General features: G+C 40.3%; 1 long non-coding RNA gene across 1 annotated transcript in view; it reads right to left on the minus strand.

Annotated features, from left to right (window-relative positions):
* Nucleotides 1–6,112: 6,112 nt before the first annotated feature.
* The window catches only part of LOC117829685, a 29,329-nt gene continuing 9,968 nt past the window's right edge, over nt 6,113–25,473 (minus strand). The window contains exon 2 of the long non-coding RNA XR_004634660.1: nt 6,113–6,803. This is a non-coding gene — a long non-coding RNA (uncharacterized LOC117829685). The remainder of the gene's footprint in view (nt 6,804–25,473) is intronic.

The raw sequence follows: 25,473 nt of genomic DNA on the forward strand, positions 1-25,473 counted from the left end.
GGACAAAAATGCACACACAAACGCATTCATAAGCATGTGTGTGTGTCTGCAAGCACTCACACAAGCGATAATTAAAATGCCAGTGTCTCCACCTGCAGTGATATTTTACTGAGCAGATTTTCACCGTGAGGAGAGCATTAGTGTCTCTGTAAAGGCTTTGATCACAGCGGGATCCTGTGGTGCCAAGGTGAGCAGCACATTTACATCTCATTCACAGAGTACACAGCAAGGTGAGCCGGCCTGCCTCGCTGCTCCTGTCTGCATGTGTGAATGATTGTGTGTGTTTGCACTTGCTTTTCATTCCCTATCTCATGTCTCCTCTCTCAGTATGCATGTGACTGCATCAGCACTAAGGCCAACAAGATTCATTTCTACAATATACTGTAGTTTCACGCACATATTACCTCGAGGCAAGGAGAGGTAACTCTCTCAGCAAGCTTTGGAAAATATAGATGCTACTCTTTCTTCTGTCTTCTTTAAATTATATAACCCTAGTTACTTAGGTCTGTATAGGGATGCATCCATCTTTTGAATATGAGTACCCACTGATACTCGCCTTGTTAGCAGATATTGGTCTGTCAGCAATTTAATTTGCATTCACTGATTGCAATATTTATCTGTTACCTCCCATCACCTTAATGCAAGCTAATGAACCTGTGTTAGCTGGCTGCAAGGGTTTTCCATTTGGAAACAACTAAAAAATGTATGAAAAGAATCATAAGAATTGAATGATAGCCCTATATGTGTCAAATGTCTTCATATTTATATAGTAGACTTTCTTTGACTGCTTTTATAACAATTTGTTCATTCAAACTTATTGTAACAGAGCAGTATTTTTACCCCTCCACCTCCAACCCCCCCCCAAAAAAAGATTTTCAGTTGTGTGGATGAATAAGGACAAGACAGAATATCAATAAGACAATATATCGCTGTCATGAGCCGCATGATATAAGTATCTATACACAAGAATTAAGCAAGGCATAATGTATGGTTAGCAGGTGATTATGGAAATAGAATCCCGACAGGGTGAGACAAGACCCCGACGTGAAGCACCCTACACAGATTTCTCTGCAAATCTGACTCATGTCACTACTCTATGACTTTTCGCAGTGGGGCAAATAACATGAATGAGGGAACGTGAATGGCAGTTGTCAGACTGCATTCTCAGCTCTCTCATGATCAGGCTTGTACTGAGATCATAGAAAGTAGATCTTGATTAGATAAATTCAAAGGAATTGCCTGGTGTGAATTAATGTTAATTTGGGCAGCTATTATAGATTTAGTCTTAGTCTTAGTCTTTAGACGAAAATGCCTGTTGTTTTAGTCACATTTTAGTCTTTTCAGCCCTTTTTAGTCTTAGTCTAGTTTTAGTTGGCGGAAACTCAAAAAATTTGAGTCTAGTTTAAGTCAGATTTTAGTCTTTGATTTTTGTCAAATTATTTTCTCTCTTTAAAGTAATGCATGTAGTCGATCAGATATCAGTATCAGGGTTACCAAGTGTTCAAATAGTCTCTATTTCACTCTTTTAACACTTTTGTGTAATATCTTAAGTTTAATGATTTAGCCTGCTAAAAAGTAAAAAGGATACATTCTTGATGTGACCACTATGAAGATATTTAGATTTTCTTGATTCAAATAAAAATGCCATGAACACAATATAAGGGCTGTATTGCACTTTACAAAGGTCCCTGAATGCACCTCGCAGCGACAGAGGCACTGGACAGTCAGTCAGTTCATTGCACTCTGAAATGCATCTTTCAACAAGGAGTTGATCCAATCTTACTAAATGTGTCTGATGTATCACCAAACTGGATGTGTCTGTTGTGTCTTTGTAACTAACACACACAGGGGGGTAAAATTCCTCAATGAATATGAGACAGATGCATGGAGGTGGGGAGAGCTGGTTCATAAAGCACACCTGCTGCAGGTAGAGACCAAGCCAACACTGGGCCCCTCAGATAATAACTAAGCCTGTCACAGGAAGTCATCACTTTTATTTCTAAAGATTAGACGCACAGCGGGGGAAAATATAGATTCTGAATGTCCGACGGTCGGCCGCTAATGTTTTCGTCTCGTCATCGTCTCGTCAACGAAATCTAAACATACGTTCGTCAGAGTTCGTATTATCAGTGATGCAGTTTAGCGCGTCTTAGTCTCGTTTTCGTCATGAAAAAATGGTCATGACATTTATCGTCATAATTTTAACAAAATGAACACTAGTGTGAATCAGGGATGTGCTTGTTGACATGACTGTTCCCTGTATTCATGTAGCATTCCATGCATGAAGGCCCCATGCATTTCAGTCCATTCATCACTATTGAAAACCACCCTAAGCAGGCTTTGGCACATTTCATGCTACATCACCTGACCTCAACTCTACAACCAAACATTAAGTTGGAGCCTGGTATCCTGAAATTACTCTAGGTGGGCACAGACAGGGTCATAATTAGGCACATCGGGCCACAGACAGATTGCTGTATTTGATGACTTGAGAGTGAGAACAGGCTGGTCATTTCCCACCCAGGGTTTAACTTCCTGTATTTCACACAAAACCATCTCAATCTGACTCCATCTGTGTGCTCCAATCTGAGTCACGGTGTTCAGTCCAATTTCCTGTGAGTGACTGTTTGCAGCATGTGAGCGAACCACAATTCTCAGCGCTGTAATACTCCATCTGTCTGACTAACAGGACTCTACGACATCAGGAACGACTGAGGCCTTGAGTGTGTATGTGTGTGTACTATGGATGACAACATTTACAAGTCTACTAAATCCTGAGCGGGCAGCCACATAAGCAGCCAGAATGGTGGATTGTGCTCCGGAGAGCAATGACTCGTAGCACTGGTGGGGGGGACAGTAGGTGGAAGGACAAGTGGAGCTTGATTTACCTCTGGCCAACAGTGCAGCAGCTTTCAGTTCATCCTTTTGGAGTTTTTTGCACCTAAATATATATATATATATATTTTTTTTGCAGTAATTTCTTGATAAACATGGAGCAAAAATCTGGAGAAAGAGGTTGATTTGAAATGAGGAAGAAGGAAAGAAAGATGGTAAATGTATCGTCCAGGGAACACACAAGAAGATAATCGAGCCAGTTTGGGGCCAGATTCCTACCAGCTGCCTGGGAGAACATTGTGGCCACACCAATTTCAAATTTTAAATATTAAACGTGTTCAACAATTTCCTATTGGATGGAGGAAACCGAGAGGACAGCCAAGCATGCTCTCTGTGGATAATTGGTTACAAAGGTAACCAGCTAGGGTTTGACTTGGACTCTCTTTCAAAACAGGAACCCTAAAGATTCTGTGAACTCATCTGGAAGGTGTCCCTTATCCTGCTTTCTGGGATATGCTTGAGGCCTTCTGTATGTGCCACATCCATTAGAATTAAACTGGCCCTTGTTTTTTTCAAAATGTTGTGACCAGAGCTTACGTTATAACTTAGGCTAACAGAAACCCTGTCTCACATATATTCAGCAACTGCATCATTTTTGGTTTTTGTTTCCTTTGAGTCACAGGTGGGCGCGGCTACCTGTCTGCTGAGTGCAAACCCAGCTACGCATATTGGGGAATTTTTCATGAAAATATCACCCAAAAATCTTGGCCTACTGTGAGGTTTCTTATGATAACAGGCCCCATGACCCTTTTCTTCTGGGTTAGGAATTTTATTATTTTATTAGTGCTAATATTTAAGTAAGCACTTAGTAGCAGGTATGCTGCACCTTCCATACCTGAACTTCAGTGATTGTCATACATAAAGTATTTGCAGAGGCCCATACTTTCACACACACAACAAGGAGACTGTTTTACTAGTTCCTAGCCCTAAAAATGGGTAATGCCAAATGTGTCAGACAGACTTAAGCGCAGGGTTATTCCATGTCTGGAAAATTGGACCAGACAGCAATTAAGTGGACTGTTTTAAATGCGTTAGTCTCAATTTGGTAACTCGCTGATTTGCTTGCTCATGAGTTGTCATTGGCAGTCCAGCCTCTCCCTCCTCGACAGCTCCACCCTCTTGTCCTTATATGGTAAATTCTGACTCATTAACACCAACGTCACTTTGGACCATGTGCCAAACTCAAGGCTTCAAAAAGGCAGTCAACAAACAGGTTGGCGATGTCACTTTGATTTTCTCCATTGTTTACACCGCCCATAGCAGCAGATTGTTATAATGCAGTTTAACCTGGCAGAAGAAGCAGGTGCAGAGCCCCGTGATGGCCGTCTGCAGCCATCCAGGTCTAATCAGACCAGGTAATGATGCGCTGCTCAGTTTGTCCAGTCCCCGACGGAGCTGAAAGCAGGTGAGTCTGATTAAACAGGATGCAACTATACAGCTCTGGTAAACACAAAGCAGACACAATTCATATATCAGTGCATGATTGTTCTCAGCTACACAGGATGGAGCTTATTTACCCCTAATCATTTCTGAAATATGCCCCTGCTAGCAGGCAAAGCAGAAAAATTCAGAGTTTATCATTGTTTGAAGTGATTTTGTCTTTTGTTTGCCTTTAAAGCCCAGTATCTTTGAAACATTTTAGATAATATTTTCACATCATGCAAGTCAGACAAAAATCTCATCAACTGCTTCACAAGCTGCTGATATCTAATAGTGTCCTTCAAGGCCCAAGGCGCTGAGAAAGTCACCCAAATGTTATCCTTTCAGCATATTTATTCTCACACTGTAACCAGATACATTAAGAATCTAGCATTCTTTTAAACCAATCAAATCCCCAAGGTTGACATGGCACATCGACTGCATCTACTTTTGAAATATTTCTTAGTTTAGCCACGAGCTGACAACCGCCGAAGCCGTGGCCAATGGTCAATGCATATCACGTAACTGAGCTAACAGCAGTATGTGTAGCAAACATGCTTTTATATTGATTTTGCACTTTGATGAAGAGATGTGTACTGGTGCAGAATGTAGTCAGTCACAATGCAGTTCACAAATCTAATTGCATCCAAACAACTGTCCCCTTACCCATGGCCAGACCTCGTGCCTGTCGTCAGGTGGATCCATGGATCCATCTTGCAAAGCTTCAAGCTGATAAACTTCCTCCCAATGTCTTGTGTAAATGTACATCACACTTCCTTTAATAAGGGGACACATTATTTGATTCTCCTGCAGTGGGAACACTGTAGGTATCCAATAAACAGTTCCTACCAGGGTTTTGTTGTGATTGTTGCGGCCCAAAAAGCCTGATTTTGAGACAGCTTTTTGAAAAAAATGCTGTGAAAGTTGCTTTTTTTTTTGCTTTTTCCCCCCCAGTAACATCTCAGGGGCAAGTAAATATGCTAAATTACAGTTGCTTTTAGAAAACATTCTTGATGGTAAATGGACTTGTATTTATATCGCGCTTTTCTAGTCTGTCTGACCACTCAAAGCGCTTTCACATTACTTGTCACATTCAGGACTTGAGTACTATAACGCTATTTGCAGCTACAACACCCTCTGCACTTTATATTGTTGGGAATTTTCAATCTTACATAATACAGCTTTAGTAAAAATACAGATCAAATACACGTCTTACTTAAACACTACCTTCACACATCATACCCACACTGCTGTGACAGAGTTCCAAAAAAGATTTTGTCCCAGGTTTGGTAGTGACGACTTAATTCCAGTAATATTTTTACTTTAATCTTATAAATGTACAACTTAATTCATGAAATCTCTTTTTTATTCTTTCTAAGTGTGGCACTAATCATCCATCATAGTAAAGACATGACTGTAAACAAGGTGCCAGATGCAGTCTTTAATACTCCAGCTATGAAACAAATTTGTTAGACCTTGAAAAAAGCAACATCGCAAGTTATTGAGTTCACCAAAGTTACACTGAACGCAGATGTAACATGTGTTCATTAACAGGAAAAATTCCAAGGATGTCTTTGACCTGCTAAAATATATTCATACAGTGTTTATTCATACGGGCTTAGAGAAAAATGGCAGAAGCAATACATCATGCCATGAATGTATTTATGTTCTCGTGACTGTGAGACAGAAGGAGAAGCATCTTGATTAGATGAAAACAACACGTGAGCCCTGTTACCTCTCTGTGGGGGAAAAATGTAAATAATATTTCTCTCTGTTTGTACAGAATTATAGATAGAGCTCTGTTTTGACCATTTATTTCAAGTAAGTGTTTATAAAAGAGAAATACCCATTTTTTTAACAGTGTTATAATCTATCCTGCAGCATTTCCGCATCAATAGAAGCACAGAAGCATTTACATTACAGTTTGCTATATATAGATGTCTGTGTGAGCTTGGAGAGGTGGACGGTCATGCACCAGCTTTAGATGAAAATGCCAAATGGCTTGTTTACATCAAGCCAAGCATGAAAAGAAACACATATAGGCCGCAGTAAAGCAAAGTGAGGTCAAAACTGCACAAAAGCAACATCAATAAGGGACATTTTGGAGGCTCAAGTGCCATGTATCACATGACTCCTCCCTGTGTTGTTCATACATGGATTTTATCACCATGCTGGTATGACTGCCTTCCACTTGCAATGATTTCCTGTCCAGGTTGGTGCATAACGCACCCTCCATTATCTCCTGAAACTCAAGAGCTTGGCCATAAAATACAATTTCACCGATCAATACAGTAATTTCATACAGAAATATACAAGGAGTTACAAAAAGGGTTAGAGATGGAGTGTCTGAGGGGAGATATGTCACATTTTATCCCCAAGACACTGAGGATAAAAGCAGACATCAGTGGATCTGTCTGGCGGCAGAGGGTATCAAAAAGAAAATGGACAACTGGACCCTTCTATCTGGTTGCTTGATGTTTGTGAGGAGGCTGGCAGAGGTTCAAGGACGAACCGTAGAGGGGGTGGGGCAGCAGGAAAAAAATGGAAATGTGCATGTATGCAGGAGGAAAAAAAGCAAGACAAAGATGAGCAAAAAGAGAAAAATAACAACATGAGCGAAAAAGGAGGAGACAGATGCATGAACAGCGACTGGTCTTTAAACATTTACCTGAGTGTGCTGATGCTGAGGGGAGAAATGGCTGTTTGATTCCATTACACTTCTATTACAGCTGTAGTTAATGGCTGTGTCACAGTCTATTAACTGCATTCATCTTTCCCTCTGATATATAACAGGACATCAACGTGAACAAAGACAGATGACTGTGGCTCCCTGCTGCACAGCTATTTACAACGCACACCTTATTTTCATACATGGAGACATGAAAACATATACATTCACTATATGATACATAGAAAACACATATGACCTGTATTCTAATACACTGTGGTGTGTTTCAAACAAAAAAAAACACATTCATCTTCCTGTCTGCTCTCATACATGGCAGTGACATGCAGCAGAGTAGTGTGATAAAGGCAAACAGAAAAGGTGGATTTAATCTAAATACATCACTATCAGAAGCATCAGAACATACAGCATATTCTCAGCTCTGACACAACGCAAACAGCGGGAAAGATAAGAAATGATACACATGACTGATTGTGTGTCAGCAAACATGAGCAGTATGTATCTGCAGCTTCATTCACAGCTTAACTCCAGACTCAAGTGTCTATCTGACAGTTTTGACTGACTGGATTTTCATATCTACTCCAGTGTATTCTACCTTTTCAATGTATTATAATGTCCTGAAAGTTTTTCTTCTCTTTCTCTTGTTAGGTCATTTTCATTTAGATAATTCCAAAAAAAAAACAGCAGAAGCTAAAACATTTCATTTATCTGTCACTCACCTCACAGAATCAAATAACAGCACAGGTGTGAGATTGTTAGAAAAAAAACCACAATGAAGGCAATATTTCTCACTTAAACATGTTTCAGGAAGAAAAGTCTGAAATTTGGTTGACATGGTTTTAGAAAAAATGTATGAACCTTGAGCACGCTCTGTGAGAAACACCTGCAACATAGTCATCTTAAGGTGACCAGAGTCAAACTTTCTGCAACAAAAAGTGGCACAGTATGTGCTTGTAGCTATGGTAACACACCCCGATGTCAAAAAAATTGAGGAAGGAGCGCTTCCAGGACTCAAAAAAGTTGTATTTTTCAGGTGCTCTTTGGATAGGGATACATGCAGTCTTAGAAAACCAAGAAATATTCCAAGGGACTCTCTTTCGAATGGTTAAAGTGCTTTTATTTTATGGCATGGTCATGTTTTTTTTGTTTTCTACACCCTGATAGCAGTTTGAGTTCTTAGATACACTTCAAAAAGATTGAGTGAACAAGAGAATAATTTGAGACCCTGTCTTGGTGTTAAAGCTGGGGTTGGTAGTCTGTCTAACTCCTCCCCCCCTCCCCTCAGAGCTCCTCCAAAACGACGCCGCTGATTCGCGACCATATGATCGTGACTGATTCAAAACCGGTCCTCAGCACATAGTTTGTGTTTTGCAGTACATCAACTCATGTCTTACTCAGCATTAAGAAAACACCAAAACATTAACATAGTGAAAGTTAAAAACACAAACAAACATGACATGTACTTGCAGGAGGCGGGCACAACGGCAGGACAGGATTTGATTGGTTTCATAAATTGGACCCTAAAGGCGGTAATTGGTTGGTGTTTTCCCAGGTTTACTCCAGCTGTAGAAAGAGTCTTTTTTCCGCTCTTTTTTAAGAACACATTATGTATTGAATGCCATCGGGACATAAAGATCATTTTAACCAGTATAACAAAAAGTGTATTTAAATCTGTCTTCAAACCCCAGCTTTAAGGTCATATATAAAAGTGTAATGATCCTTTTGAATTTATTCAATCATGGAATTAAAGAACAATAATGATGGCAAAATATCCCTTCTGGATGTATTTGAAAGGTTCAAAATGTTTGGACTCTTAAAATCATCACTTTTCAAACATTTATGTTCATATGAGGGAAGGCCTGTCTGATAAGGAGCTCGGTGCACGTTTAGATTAATCGGGGGATTACTCATGGTCTCAGCAGCGCCTTCAAATGAGCCGCTCTGAGATGAGGCTCTCCTCCCTGCTGGCTCTCACTGGCCAGCATTAACCTATTTACGGCGGCTTTTAGGCTCCTCCATCGCCCCTATACTCTTTCACAATTTATGAAGCCTAATCAATACGGAGTGGAGCACCCACATGAAAAATGGTACGGGGGAAAAAGCAGAGGAGTACACATCAAAGAAAAGAGATACCACTCTTTGAATTAATATAACCTAATACACGATGAGCCCCAGACCCCCCAGAGGCTAATACCCAGCTAGAGTACTTTTATTTTCCCCTTCCTCTTTCCTGCCTTCCTCTACACCTCCTCGTAAAGCTTTATCAAAAGCTAATTATCCTCAAAAACAATGAAATAACTCATACGATGGCAGCCTGTTCGGAGTTTATTGTATGAGCCTGTTGGCAAGAGTACCCTACAAAAATTATATTGTCACTTACCTATTAATGAAGACAAGTTTGCAGGCAGTCTTTGGTCCATTTTAATTTATATTAATTCTCTGTCAGCCCTCATTATGGGTGTTATTAAACTGCATCCGGAAGCAGAACAAGGCTTTTGACCCGTGCACGAGTTTGAATAAATCTCTCTCTATCATTTAGAGGCTGTGAGCAGACAAAATACCTTAACAAACAACCTGGCACAAAGAGGGACGTGAGGTAAATTTAGAAGAGCTTAATTTAGCTGAGCTTTCCCGACATTTCAAAGACTGTGCTAATGATGCAGATTTACAGTACAGATCAAATGAACTTACAAGAGCAGAATATGGATGATAACTTCTGATGCATATTGCAGCACTGCCCTAATATGATCAAGGTCTGTTTCACAGTCATGGGAAACTGGGGCACATGAAAATGCATGATTGGTGTTTTAAGAAACATGTGCTTCTACTACTATTACAAGTCGAAACCTCTCAAACTGAATTGCCATTTAATCAGTAGCTATCTCTGCTCATTCAAACTCATTACCAAATGTTGCTACACCAATAGTGCTACCAAATCTATGCTACGATCTATGCTAACGTCAGGAACTGTAGCAGAATTCCGGCCAAACCATGGACTGTTTAAAACATGGACAGCGTGGCAGCTCTTTAAAAGTGAAACCAAAACATTTGGAGCACTCTCTACTGACTGGCTGGTGAAAGAAAAAGAAAAAACTCTGGAGAAAGGTCGAATTACAAAATCAGATGCACAACAAACAATTTTTTCTCAACATGTTTCCTGTCTTTATATTTTCTTCTTGTCATGCTGATAACTTTCCAAATTGACTTTTCAGAGAAGTGTTGTCTTAATGAGCTGTTGGAAGGAGCGTAACATCCTAATTGGCAATTCTGTTGACACATGTGTCTCCTGCAGCATTGTGTGCACCAAATTAGTAGAGTGGCAGAGGAATTGGGATAGGAGCTGTAGCACAAACACTGACACTAACAAAACATTAACAGTGTAGCTGTGAGTGAACACCTCAAACTGGTACTAGAATCTGGCTCCAAAACATCAAAGTGTTAGTGCCTGTGATCAGGGATATTTCGGCTTCACTTTTGTAGCATGTCGTCCATTTGATCAATGAATCAAAAAAAAATTTAACTTATTTTGAATAAAGCGTAAAATATTAACAGACATGAGTGCATTACAAATAAATTCTTTTTTACTAATTTACAGAATTTGCTGTGTCATGCTAACAAAACCAAAGGCAGCATGCTTTTTTTTTTAGGTCTGCTGTTTTTCTGAAATTCCATTGAAACTGTTCTCACTTTGCAGAACTGAATAACAGCATGGATTTTTCATGCAAGTTTTTTTTAACTTCACATTAGCTTTTTACTTTTCAATTTAAATGAGGGATGGAGCTAGTTTGGCAAGCTAGCATCAGTTTAGCCAGTTTGTCTATTCAGTACACTATTCAATGTTAACGTGGAAGTTACTGATAGGAACAAAACTTTGTGAAAACCTTTCATTCAGGAATGCATTTTCACAAAAAAAATACTTTATATACTTAATATTTTCACGGTAGGTTTGAACTAATTACCAGATAAACTAGCACAAACAGTTCCAGGCTGTTAGGACAACAATTTTACAGAAGGATCCACCATAAAGTTTTTGGTGTTTTCCCTGAAGGAAAAGACACATTTACAAAAGATGAAACACTTTTACAAAGTTGGAGACAAATTTACATATTGGAAAACATTTTTACATTTTATAAAACAAATTTACAAAAGATGAAACACTTTCACAAAGCTGGAGACAATTTTACAAACGACGGAACACTTTTACCGTTAAGTCTGACTCCGTTTAGCCTGACTCCATTTAGCCTGAGGCTATGTGGTCTGAGGCCGTTTCATCTGAATTCTGACACATGATGAAGGTTTTGCGGAGATATGACGGAGCTTTTCCGGAGACATGATGCTTTTTCATCTGAGGTCTGACACCTCACTCTGATACCTGAGGATGTCCTAATATGTACACCATGTCCATCTCCGTTCGGTTTCTCTCCATCCAAACAAACTAAATGAACCCTCCCTCGATCACTTCCAGATCACTTCCTGTATTTAGTACATTCCCTTTCCTTAAAAATGAAATGTCAAAGTGTTTCAGAAATGATAAAAGTGTTTGTAAAATTGTATTAAACTTTGTAAAAGTGTTTCATCTTTTGTAAATTTGTTTTGTCCTTCGGGGCCACCGTACCATTAGACAAAGTTAGCTCCCAAAAATAGTTTATATCTGATTAACTGGTGCGACTTGGATTACAGAATATACAGTATCAGTTTCTCCACCCACAGTAACCTCATGTCAGTGTCATGACAAGATAAGAGTTAAATAACCTGCGAATATGGTTTCATTATGCAATCCCAATTTTCTTTGACTGCTTCTGCACTTAAGTTGCAAAACTGATCTATTACAGAGTCCCAGATCACTAATGGTGTTGAAGAGAAGGTCATGGATCATGTGCACTCCAGAAACCCTGCATTACATCACTTATTCTAACTGAATTAATGGGCAGCGATTGGCTAATGAGGCTGAAACTGCACCATTCCAGTCAATTTAACCAAACACATCAAGATCAGATAAAAGTACGAAACACAGGTCATAAATCTGCATGCACTTTGCTAAAAAGACAAGGTTTATAACACAGGTTTACTGGAGACAAAACTCAATTTTCTTATAAATCGTCTATTCCCGACCAAGATAAACATGGCAGTGCTCAATCCTCCTGAGTTAACAGTTGTCTTCCTGGCAGCCATATTGGTTGTTCACCCCCCTACTCTCCACCCGTTCCAGGAAGAAGGAGCTATTGTTAAATGATCCATTCATTCTCCGTGGCTCTGTGAAGAGCTTCTGGTCAGTGGAGAGTGTCTAATCTGCCATGCTGTCTGTGTTTGTAGGGCTGTAACGCCAATGACTGAATGTTATTTGTATTCCCTTCACAACAGTCCACCTATTGGTCTGACTGCCTGTCTGTCTCTCTGACTGGCACAAATATCTGCACTGTCTGCCTGACTGCTGCACTGACTGACCACCTGTCTGAACACCTGATTGGGTCTAACTGCCTGTCTGACTGCATCAATATCACATTTCCTAAATGTCCGCCTTTGTGTCTGAAAACCTGACCATTTGAATTTCTGCCTGGAGGCTGAACAGTGTGACTGCCTGTCTGTCTGACAGCTTGTCTGCTTGACTTCCCAAATGCCTGAATATTTGACTACTTGAGTTTGCACACCTGTCTTGATTTCTGCTTATACTTGTGTCAAAAGCTGAATACTTGTTTGAGCCAGAATTTGAATAACACATATTCACACTCAGTGAATGAATGAAAATATGAAGTTTGAATAAAAAGTGGACAGGACATTTTGGTTTCAAAAGTGAAGCCAATCTTCTTACGGCAGTCTGTCTGACGGCCAGAAGGGGGTGACTCAGTTGTTTGCAAAATGAAGTAAAAACCGTATGAAATCAGACAGGTAAATGACCTTTCCCTTGCTTTCTTACCTTGGCAAAACAAACAACCTATGAGAATAAAATTCATTATCACAGGTTTTAAGTCATCTTCTTTCTCCTCTTGAATCCTGTTTCCTCTGCCCAACCTATAGCAGCAGATGACCGTCCAAACTTCTCAGTTTGTTGTCACTATTTTGTCATTTAAATTGTGGTGCATCTCTCATGAACACACAACCTTGGAAACCAATGAACAGATACTAAAGAGGTAATGATTCAGTGCATACTTTGGTATGTACACCTACTAAGTATGATACTCCAATTTATCAAATGGGATTCAGGATTTAGTGGTTAAAGGTCAACAGTGGACAGCTCCACTTATCTGTATAGGGAGTCAGCTAGCCAACACGTATCTCTTCTGTGCCAGGGGGATGAAAGATGAAGAGATATGGTGATCAGAGCAAAGTAGCACAAAAGTAGGAAATGTTATGATGCCTTATAGAAAAAAAACAGTTGCAGCAGAGATATTAAACATCTGTCAAATTGTCAGAATTATTCAGTGTCACTGAGCGTAATGACTGATGATAGCGGGCACAAAAAGATTGTCTTAAATGTGTATGAATATGTGACTGAAAAACAGAATGAATGTTTGCCTCTTATCAGAGCTGGTAAATTTCAGGTTATTAGAATCACTATGAGATAGAAATGCTGATAGTGTACGTGCCTTGTTTGGTCAAATGATTATATTTCATTTTTTTAAAATGTGACAATTTGATTTTAAAAGAAATTGACACCTGACAACTGGTTTAGTTTAAAAGGTGTTGAAATAACAACAACCCTCTTTTTATCTAATGAGGTTTTTTTATCATTATTGCCAATTAAAATTGTTTGGTCTTTAAAAATCAGCATGTAGAAGTGAGGGGTCATCTCATAATCATGGTCATCTTCTATTGGGGTTAATACAGTAACTAATGACAGATAATCATGAGCTAATTATTCAGTACAGGGTAAGTACCCAGTATTATGCCCCATTTAAATAGATGGGTGATTATCTCACTTGTCAGTCATTCATTAAAGAAGAACAATCCTACAACTCTGTGTGAATAACAAAACAACACTACTTCACATTTTCCACTGGTCCATTTCACACATAAAACTCACACAATCAAAATCAAGATACAAAAAAAGGAATAGGCTAAAGCCTGAGGCTTATTTCTGCCCATCTTATACCATCCAAAGCATCAGCAGTACATAAAATTACAAAAGCAGATTTACTCTTAATTTTATTTTCTGGGGCGCAAGTTTTTCTTAGTGGTTAAATGGTGCGGTCTGTGTCCAGAGGCTTCAGCTCTCAAAGCAGAAAGTCTGTGTTGGACATGTGGTTCTTTGCCGTATGTCCCTCCCCGCTCTCTCTTCCAAGTTTTAGCCTCTGTCCACAGCCCTATCTCTCAATGAAGACATAAAAAGCCCCCCGAAAATACAGTTTAAATTATATCCCTTAATTCTCTGTCATTTTATGTTGTAATCTTTAATTAGTTTTTATTCTAATCCTTATCAACCTAGCAACAGAGCAACAACCTACAGTATTGAAAAATAAAAAGCCCAAGAAGCCCCATTAACACCCATGTTGAATTGCCCGTTTCACTGCACAGTTAAACATGCTTTCAGCCTGAAACAGAAATGAATGATAGATAACTAATATTCAAACTCATTTTGAGAAATTAAGACTAAAAGTGCATAATTAAGGTCTCAGCTGAGCCCACTTGCATGCGCTATGTAGCGTTTGCCATCTCTACTACACCTCTGTCATTTTCTAAGACGGCCAAAAGTTATGTTGTCAGCATTTCAGCCTTCCCAGTTTGGGATCAACAAAGTTCATATTTATGTCTAACTAGGATAGTGATCTATATCTATGATATATGATCAGAGAAATCTGTTATCAGCAGTGTTTTTAGTTGGCAAGTGGTTGACATAACCTGCCATGGTCTATGGATAATATGTCTGAAGCTGGACAGAGCTCCTGCGAAAACCTCTTATATGCTATCTGATTCACTGTGACATTTTATTCAAACTTTATGCCCTTCAAACTTCAGTCATTTACTTCTTCGATTTTACTGCAGATTTAACTGGACGGTCAAGGTGAAAAGCTCAGCGCCACTGTGATAATCAGAGCAAGAGAAACTGGCCACAGCTAACTCCGAAAATGGATCTCTTTCCGGGGAAAAAATTGCATGTGGTGCATTATTATTATTTTTTTATTAGGTCAAAAAATGCTTTGTAAAGCATTTTATTGCAGGGAGCGGGAATAGCAGATGAATTTCTCACTGCGATAATGTGAAGCCGAGCTTCTTCCTCTGCATGTTGTCTCTATAAATATTCAGACCCACAGTCCAGGGGTCGCGTTGGGCGAAAGGAAAGCAGTGCTTATTCAAACAGTGTTTTGCTGACGTGTTTTAAAAGGTTGATACAGGTCATGTTGACTGAATGATCCTACAGCCAGCCTCATTTTCTCCTTAAATATTAAACATATCCCCCTTTTTATCATTCATCTGTCCTCTTTTCTAAACCTCCCACCCTCACATCTTCCCTTGTCTGTTGGCTACATCCTTCAACCTTTACTTTCTTACCAACTTAACCTGCATTTCCTGTCGTCCTTGCTTACCTTTTTTATGTTTCCCTCTCTCACTCATCCTCAGGCTCTGCTTCTGTACAACCTTCCTACAACCTCTATCAGTCCAGGTAAAATACCCTATTTTCCTTTAACCCCCTTATCTACTGCAATGTCTTATTTTATTCTTCGTATTTTGTTACAAGCATGAACTTTTACTAATGAGCTAGCTTTAGACGTGCTGATTAGCCAGTAACTAGTTGCTAGCATTGGTTAGACAAGAAACTTATTCTGACTAAAATTCCAATACGGTGAACACTTAAACAGTAAAATTATACCTTGGCACCACTTCTGCTAACATTCAAGTCATGGTTTTCTTTTTGGCTAAGCTAACCTTTGAGTTAAAGTAGAAGAACATCTATACATGACTGGATTGTGAAAATAAATCAATTTACTCTGAGGCAGTGTTGCCAATTTAGCGACTTTGTCGCTATTTTCAGCGACTTTTCAGACCCCTCTAGCGACTCTTTTTCAAAAAAGCAATAAATCTAGCAACTTTCTCTGGTGTTATGGGAGACTTTTGGAGACTCTGACATGAGAGCATGTATCGTTCTAAATGAGCAGCGGGTGCTGCAGTGGCCACCAAAGCACTCACAGATGGCTCAGTCCTAGTCGTGCAGCAGTCCCTCGTAGCTGCAGTCAGAGCAGAGATGTTAACCCATCTGCGTCCAGACTGCAAATTAATCGCGCATGTACGAAGACACCGCTGGCTGATCCATTTAGATTGTTAATGTAGATTGTATACAGTAAATATCTTGAAAATCATATTGTTGAAAAATTAAATGTTTTACTTAGATTTTTTTTAGGCTCCTACGTGTAGTTATAAAAATATTTAGGGTGTTTTTTACTCTTTTTGTCTCTACCTCAACGTTACACGCCTCTCTGACAGCGTCTATAACAATTCAGATTATGCAATTACCCTCATTTCGGTACACAAGCTTTGAAGCTGTTGCGAGGAGATGGTTAGCTTAATAAAGCTCTCAGGAAATGTTAAATATTAGCAGCTCGTTTAAGTTCAATAAATCTTTTTTGTTGCAAGTTCTTTCTGATGGATTAAACAGAATAAATTATAACTGTTAAAGGGGACATATCATGAAAAAACTATCTTTTCAGTGTTTTGCACATATACGTGGGTGTACATAGGAGTATCAACTCAATCAAAATGTGAAATAAGCCCACCCAGTCCTTAATTCGTGGTCCACTTGAGTCTGTTCACACACATTCAGAAGGTCTGTTAAGAATCTGCCAGTTATACCTGCCTCCTCACCTGGTATCACCTGGTATCTCCACCTGGTAGCCACACCTTCAGCGCTACCCTAAAGCCTTTCATGGATTTACTCTAACGAGAAGGATTCGTAGCCGAGCTGGATGCTGAGTTTATGGTAGGCTGGTTTATGTCTGTTATGTCATTAGGCCGAGGTAATTCAGGCCATATAAAACAATGGTCGGACATAGGCTCTGAATATCTGCTTGATAACTTATTTACCAGCAATTAAACACAAAAAATTTTACACAGTAAATGTTTTGGAAATGTAGGGCTAGGGAGATGTGTTTCACTGTAAGTTTGACTTGTTAAAATGCACATTTCATTCTGTATAATGTCCCGCAGAAGGTGCCGGAGAAAAGACGTTGTTTCGTTTATTTCGATCTATAAAGTCAGCACAAGCAGCAGAGTCCTCCTGTCCTCCTGTCCCTCAGTGTGGTGTAGATTTCTCCAGATTTCATCCTGATCAACTTGTGAAGACTGTAACGCTGATCGATGTTGCGCTCGTGCTCTGTGGATTCAATGTAGCGATACAGTCCGGTTAATTGTTGATCCTCCTCCTGCCTGTACAGGAGTCTCTTTATTTACCGTCTTTCTCAGACAGAAGTTTAAGTTAGAGTATGTCTCCACTTATTCTTCTTAAATCAGTGGTGAAGCAGCTGTCAATCAAATGTGACTGAGGCATTTGGGTGAAAGCAAAAAAATCTGCTACTCCACTTCAAGGTCAGGAACAAAAGTTGGTATGGAAAACTAAACCAATATAATTATCTCTATTCTGTATTTTTTCCACCGGACATTTGGCCGATGATATCTCAATAAGCCGGACTAACTTGCGTGTGAATATAGATTTAGAATCTGACTCTGGTTTAAACACATAAGGCCGGACAGTGCTGTCTCCTGCTGCCATGTTTTGAAGCACGCTCACAAGGAAGAGAAAATGAACTCATGTGGATTTAAAAAGACACACACCGAAAACTGAGCATTTTTAGAAAGGGTGTTTAGAGCTGGTCCAAAACCTGCTCTGGAGCTTGATACAATATTTTGCCTGACACATAGCAAGGATGTTTCATTTAGACATCAGGAGACTGTATTACATGGTTGAAAAAGGGCATGATATGATATGTCACCTTCAACTCATAAGTTAGATTTCAGTTTAAAAGTTGAGGAACCAGCTTGGTCCCTATATACTCTATACAGTTTCCCTTTATTCTCTCCCAAATCTTTACCCTTGTACAACTTTTAACTTTCTTCCTGCCTTCTTCTTGTTTTTCCATTTTAGGTGTATGCCTTGTGAATTTCATGGTATCCAAAATGTTTTTTTTTAATCTGGTGGGTTTGGCAAGTTTTCATACTTCAAAAGAGCTGAACTGATATCTGGTGTCTGCGTCATAGATTCAGCAACGCTCACACCTCTACTCTCAGCTTTCACTTTGGTGCTATTTTTGCAGTTTCTCAGAATCTGCTGCTGACCCTACATCCCTCCCTTCGTTCCTCTGCACCTCAATCCTTTGTCCCTTCCTCACTCAGCTTTTTTCATCTTCTCTATCTTTTCTAAAACCCCAGGCTCATTCAATTAGCAATCTGCTAGCCTGACCAGCAGCAACGACAGCGGTGTGACCATCCCGTTTGATGGTGCAACCTCGGGGGTCAGGACATGTGAGTGGGCAGCAATCAGCCACTTTGATTACTCCCTTAACCACTGCAGAGCAACCAATCTACCACAGGGTTACCACTGAACCTATTAACCTGCAAGCTTGCGCACACACCCTTACACTGCAAGGAAATTGGATGCTAGAGGAAGGATGTAATGTGGTTTTCTAATTGAAATCATGTCACCTGTGGCAGGTGGATCGAGAGGTGGTTTGTGTACATGAGGATTTGAATACATGTCTGTGTTACAGATGACAAAATGTAATTAGAAACATAATCCAAGAGATTATCAGAAATACTTCTACTTTCTAAAGGTACTCAATTTTCATTTTCTTGAATCTTGGCCTTAACTGATACTGTTAATTAAAGAGCTCATTAGCCTCATTGATTATGCCGTTAATTGTGTTTTCTTTACTCTTGAACTGCATTTTTTTTCACCATTTGAGGGATAATTTGGTTATTCACAGCTGACTGTTATATTAGAGATGAGTCCAACACTCCCTGATGGCTTTATTGGTGATCTATTCTTATGAGACTCATGTCTCATGTTACTGTGGGGCAGCAGTAGCTCAGCCCATAGGGACTTGGCTTGGGAACTGAGGGGTCGCCGGTTCGAGTCCCAGTATGGACGAAGTTTGGCAGGTGGACTGATGGCTGGAGAGGTGCTAGTTCACTTGCCTGGGCACTGCCGAGGTACCCTTAAGCAAGGCACCGAACCCCCAACTACTCCGGGTGCGCTGGTTGATGGCAGTATCCTCACTCTGACATCTCACCATAAGCATGTTCACTGCATGTGTCTGCATTTTATGTATATACCAAAAAAAATATGTGTAGCATGTCTAAAAAATAGCACAAGTGAAAAAATAAAAAGTACCTTATCGTACACAACAGAAGGTGATGGTTAACATGTTTATTTTATTTTATCTTTATTTTATTTATATTTATATCTTATTTTATTCCTTCTTCGATTAATATTTTGACTTTCTTACATACTGTTTGTAAGAGCTCTGTAATTACCGAATTTCCCTCCCCGGGTTAAATACAATATTTGTATAACTTTATAGCAGTTGCAACCATTGTTCTGCTTAAGTGATAGATGTTTTCTTTAGAGCTTAACATGACTTTATTGGATTGGAGTGTCCTGGTCTCCCAACTGTGTGTGTGAAGTGGGCAGGGCTTACCCAAAAGCGTAGCTAATCCTTTTTGTTTCATTTTACATAGTTAAGCGTCAGGACTGGTACGCCTTGTCGGTGAGTAATTGTATACTGGCAGTGCTGATTTTTCAAATGAGAATTAATGTAAACTTACTTATGTTGGTTAATTTTGAGTTGTGTTTTGTGTTTATATTGCAGGTTTACAACCTAACTCAGATTCCAAATAACTTGTAACTACTTAGTATCGGTAGGCAAGTGGGCGTTTGTTGTGTATGTGTGTGCAATAAACGTAAAAAGAAGGGAGATTCGAGTTGTGTCTGCTGTATCCGTTCTGACAACCCTTCCAGAGGGGAGATTATTAAACTACAGTAGGTAGATTAGTAAAAATCTTGACAGTATTTCTGATTCTGATTAACGAGAAATGTTCATACTCAGCCGTATAGAAACAGGGCATTCCCAGTTAGTTGAATATGGCAGCTTTGTCTATGGCCCTGGGCTTCAAGTTTTAAAATACGACTATCTAGATTCTGCTTTAGATTTAGCAAGTTAGCATGAAAAAGTTGCAACATCCTGTAAGAAAGTCAGTCATAAAGTGGTCAAGGGACCTCAATCGCAACTTCTGGAGAGAATTTTGGTGACAATCAATTCACTTCTTGTTAAAGCATTTTTAAAGGGAAAAGTAGTTGAGTTTGGTTAGATTTCAGCAACATACATTACCAGTCAAAAGTTTGGACACACCTAATTCAATGGTTTTTATTTATTTCAATTATTTTCAACATTGTAGATTAATACTGAAGACATCAAAACTATGAAATAATCTGCAGGGTTCCCATGCATCCTGGAAAACCTGGAAAACATGGAAAACAGTTGACCAGTTTTCCAGTACTGGAAAACACCTGGAAAATGGGAGAAAAAGTAAAATGTCCTGGAAAATCACATATAGTCCTGGAAAATTATTCCAACATGGCTGCGTTTGACCTGACCCTATTAACAAAACACATCCCCATTCATTGAAAGTTGAGTGCACGCTGTGCTGGGAAAGACAGCGACACTTTGCAACTTTTTTCACATCTTTTCTCCTTCACTTCATAATCATGCATTCACAGAAAACGGGGGTATATTGTTTGTTTTACATTTACGTTGTACATTTGGCTCAATTACCGTACTCTAGCTCAGTTGTTCTCAAAGTGGGGTCCTGGGACCCCTGGGGGTCTGCGAACCATAGCCTGGGGGGTCCGTGAAATAATTTGAATACATTTAGTAAATCATAAAATTGTGCTGTGTCTTTACAAAACAGCATACACCATTGTTATGATACCATTTGGTGGCTCGAAGGGATATGCGAGTCTTGTTACTGTTAATTTTCTGAAAGCGTTTAGGATCAATTACTTGAAAAGTATAAATATTGTAATGTTGAGTCCACAAGGAATGAAATGACCCTCTTTTTTAAAGTATACAAGTGGTATTTACTAAGCAAGCATGTGCTTTAGTGATGGGAAGTTCGGCTCTTTTCAGAGAGCCGGCTCTTTTGACTCGGCCCCAAAAGAAGAGCCGGCTCTTTCGACTCCAGAACGGCTCTTAATTTAGGATCTTTTGTAGCCGTATATTTTACCTTAACTTTGCAAAAACTAATGGTTTGTGTTGAAAACCCTTTTACGTACGGTGTTTTTATGAGAAGCCTATTGCCCAATTGTGTGCATTTACTCTGTTACAAAATCATTCTCACCCTGATCCTAGGGTTATGATTAGGGTTAGGGTTGTGGTTAGGGTGGGGGTTAGGGTTAGGGTTAGGGTTAAGGTTGTGATTAGGGTTAGGGTTGTGGTTAGGGTTTGGGTGGGGGTTAGGGTTGTGATTAGGGTTAGGGTTGTGTTAAGGGTTAGGGTTAGGGTTGTGATTAGGTTTAGGGTTGGGGTTAGGGTTGTGATTAGGGTTAGGGTTGTGATTAGGGTTGTGTTTAGGGTTAGGGTTGTGATTAGGGTTAGGGTTGTGATTAGGGTTAGGGTTGTGATTAGGGTTAGGGTTGTGATTAGGGTTGTGATTAGGGTTAGGGTTATGATTAGGGTTAGGGTTGTGTTTAGGGTTGTGATTAGGGTAAGGGTTTGGGTTGTGATTAGTGTTAGGGTTATGATTAGGGTTGGGGTTGGGGTTAGGGTTGTGATTAGGGTTATGATTAGGGTTAGGGTTGGGGTTAGGGTTGTGATTAGGGTTTGGGTTGTGATTAGGGTTAGGGTTATGATTAGGGTTAGGGTTGTGATTAGGGTTAGGGTTGTGATTAGGGTTAGGGTTGTGGTTAGGGTTAGGGTTGTGATTAGGGTTAGGTTTGTGTTTAGGGTTAGGGTTAGAGTTAGGGTTGTGATTAGGGTTAAGGTTAGGGTTGTGATTAAGGTTAGGGTTAGGGTTGTGGTTAGGGTTAGGTTTGTGTTTAGGGTTAGGGTTGTGATTAGGGTTAGGGTTTGGGTTGTGATTAGGGTTGTGTTTAGGGTTAGGGTTGTGATTAAGGTTAGGGTTAGGGTTGTGGTTAGGGTTAGGTTTGTGTTTAGGGTTAGGGTTGTGGTTAGGGTTAGGGTTGTGATTAGGGTTTGGGTTTGGGTTGTGATTAGGGTTGTGTTTAGGGTTAGGGTTGTGTTTAGGGTTAGGATTAGGGTTGTGATTAGCGTTAGGGTTGTGGTTAGGGTTAGGGTTGTGATTAGGGTTAGGTTTGTGTTTAGGGTTAAAGTTAGGGTTGTGATTAGGGTTAAGGTTAGGATTGTGATTAGGGTTAGGGTTGTGGTTAGGGTTAGGTTTGTGTTGAGGGTTGGGGTTAGGGTTGTGGTTAGGGTTATGGTTTGTGTTGAGGGTTAGGGTTAGGTTTGTGATTAGGGTTAGGGTTTGGGTTGTGATTAGGGTTAGGGTTGTGTTTAGGGTTAGGGTTAGGGTTGTGGTTAGGGTTAGGGTTAAGGTTGTGATTAGGGTTAGGGTTATGATTAGGGTTAGGGTTGTGATTAGGGTTAGGGTTAGGGTTGTGATTAGGGTTAGGTTTGTGTTTAGGGTTAGGGTTAGAGTTGTGATTAGCGTTAGGGTTGTGGTTAGGGTTAGGGTTGTGATTAGGGTTGTGTTTAGGGTTAGGATTAGGGTTGTGATTAGCGTTAGGGTTGTGGTTAAAGTTAGGGTTGTGATTAGGGTTAAGGTTAGGATTGTGATTAGGGTTAGGGTTGTGGTTAGGGTTAGGTTTGTGTTGAGGGTTAGGGTTAGGGTTGTGGTTAGGGTTAGGGTTTGGGTTGTGATTAGGGTTAGGGTTGTGTTTCGGGTTAGGGTTGTGGTTAGGGTTAGGGTTTGGGTTGTGATTAGGGTTAGGGTTATGATTAGGGTTAGGGTTGGGGTTAGGGTTATGATTAGGGTTAGGGTTGTGTTTAGGCTTGTGATTAGGGTTAGGGTTAGGGTTGTGATTAGGATTAGGGTTGGGGTTAGGGTTGTGATTAGGGTTACGATTAGGGTTACGATTAGGGTTAGGTTGTGATTAGGATTAGGGTTGGGGTTGTGATTAGGGTTAGGGTTGTGATTAGGGTTAGGGTTTGGGTTGTGATTAGGGTTAGGGTTATGATTAGGGTTAGGGTTGTGTTTAGGGTTAGGGTTTGGGTTGTGATTAGGGTTAGGGTTATGATTAGGGTTAGGGTTGTGATTAGGCTTAGGGTTTGGGTTGCGATTAGGGTTAGGGTTGTGATTAGGGTTAGGGTTTGGGTTGTGATTAGGGTTAGGGTTATGATTAGGGTTAGGGTTGTGTTTAGGGTTAGGGTTGTGATAATGGTTAGGGTTGTGATTAGGGTTTGGGTTGTGATTAGGGTTATGATTAGGGTTAGGGTTTTGTTTAGGGTTAGGGTTGTGTTTAGGGTTAGGGTTGTGATTAGGGTTTGGGTTGTTATTAGGGTTATGATTAGGGTTAGGGTTTTGTTTAGGGTTAGGGTTGTGATAAGGGTTAGGGTTAGGGTTGTGTTTAGGGTTAGGGTTAACGTTGTGATTAGGATTAGGGTTAGGGTTGTGATTAGGGTTAGGGTTATGATTAGGGTTAGGGTTGTGTTTAGGGTTAGGGTTAGGGTTGTGATTAGGGTTGGGGTTAGGGTTAGGGTTGGGATTAGGGTTGTGATTAGGGTTAGGGTTTGGGTTGTGATTAGGGTTAGGGTTATGATTAGGGTTAGGGTTGTGTTAAGGGTTAGGGTTAGGGTTGTGTTTAGGGTTAGGGTTGTGATTAGGGTTTGGGTTCTGATTAGGGTTCTGATTAGGGTTAGGGTTTTGTTTAGGGTTAGGGTTGTGATTAGGGTTAGGGTTGTGTTTAGGGTTAGGGTTAACGTTGTGATTAGGGTTAGGGTTAGGGTTGTGATTAGGGTTAGGGTTATGATTAGGGTTAGGGTTGTGTTTAGGGTTAGGGTTAGGGTTGTGATTAGGGTTAGGGTTGGGATTAGGGTTGTGATTAGGGTTAGGGTTTGGGTTGTGATTAGGGTTAGGGTTATGATTAGGGTTAGGGTTGTGTTAAGGGTTAGGGTTAGGGTTGTGTTTAGGGTTAGGGTTGTGATTAGGGTTTGGGTTCTGATTAGGGTTATGATTAGGGTTAGGGTTTTGTTTAGGGTTAGGCTTGTGATTAGGGTTAGGGTTGTGTTTAGGGTTAGGGTTAACGTTGTGATTAGGGTTAAGGTTAGGGTTGTGATTAGGGTTAGGGTTATGATTAGGGTTAGGGTTGTGTTTAGGGTTAGGGTTAGGGTTGTGTTTAGGGTTAGGGTTAGGGTTGTGATTAGGGTTAGGGTTGGGGTTAGGGTTAGGGTTGGGATTAGGGTTGTGATTAGGGTTAGGGTTTGGGTTTTGATTAGGGTTAGGGTTATGATTAGGGTTAGGGTTGTGTTAAGGGTTAGGGTTAGGGTTGTGATTAGGGTTAGGGTTGGGGTTAGGGTTAGGGTTGTGATTAGGGTTAGGGTTGGGGTTAGGGTTAGGGTTGTGATTAGGGTTAGGGTTATGATTAGGGTTTGGGTTAGGGTTGTGATTAGGGTTAGGGTTGGGGTTAGGGTTAGGTTTAGAACCAGAACTAAACTTAAGCATACAGAACCAGAACCAAACTCATGCAAACAGAACCAGAATCAAACTCAACCAGAACCGAACCAGAATCGAACCAGACCCGAACCAGAACCAAACCAGGACCCTACCAGAACTTAACCAGAACCGAACCAGAACCAAACCAGAACCGTACCAGAACTGAACCAGAAACGAACCAGAACCGAACCGAACCAGAACCGAACCAGTATCGTACCAGAACCGAACCAGAACCGAACCAGACGTGAACCAGAACCGAACCAGAACCCATACCAGAACCGAACCAGAACCGAACCGGAACCGAACCGAAACCATACCAGAACCGTACCAGAACTGAACCAGAACCGAACCAGACTTGAACCAGACTTGAACCAGAATCGAACCAGAACAGAACCGAACCAGAACCGAACCAGAACCAAACTCAAGCAAACAGAACCAGAACCAACTCAAGCACACATATCCAGAACCAAACTCAAGCAAACAGAACCAGAACCAAACTTAAGCAAACAGAACCAGAACCAGAACCAAACTCAAGCAAACATTATTAATGTCCTCAGGTTGGCAATGAGAAAAAGCAGATGCCTCAGCTTGGATGGGCTGATCCGATTTCTCCTCTCAGTGAGTATTTGCCCTGTTTTCAAGAAGACTCTCTGAAGGAACAGATGAAGCCAGGATACACAACCTCCCCTCCATCACCTGTATCCTATATCCTCACATATGATTGGCCGCATGGCCGCCATGCTGACCAATCAAAACAAAGTTCTGCTGTGAGCAGAGCTGGGGCTGAGCACTGTGAGAGCTAAGCAGCGAAAGGATAAAAC

Source organism: Notolabrus celidotus, chromosome 18 (assembly GCF_009762535.1).
Source record: "Notolabrus celidotus isolate fNotCel1 chromosome 18, fNotCel1.pri, whole genome shotgun sequence".
Lineage (NCBI taxonomy): Eukaryota > Metazoa > Chordata > Actinopteri > Labriformes > Labridae > Notolabrus > Notolabrus celidotus.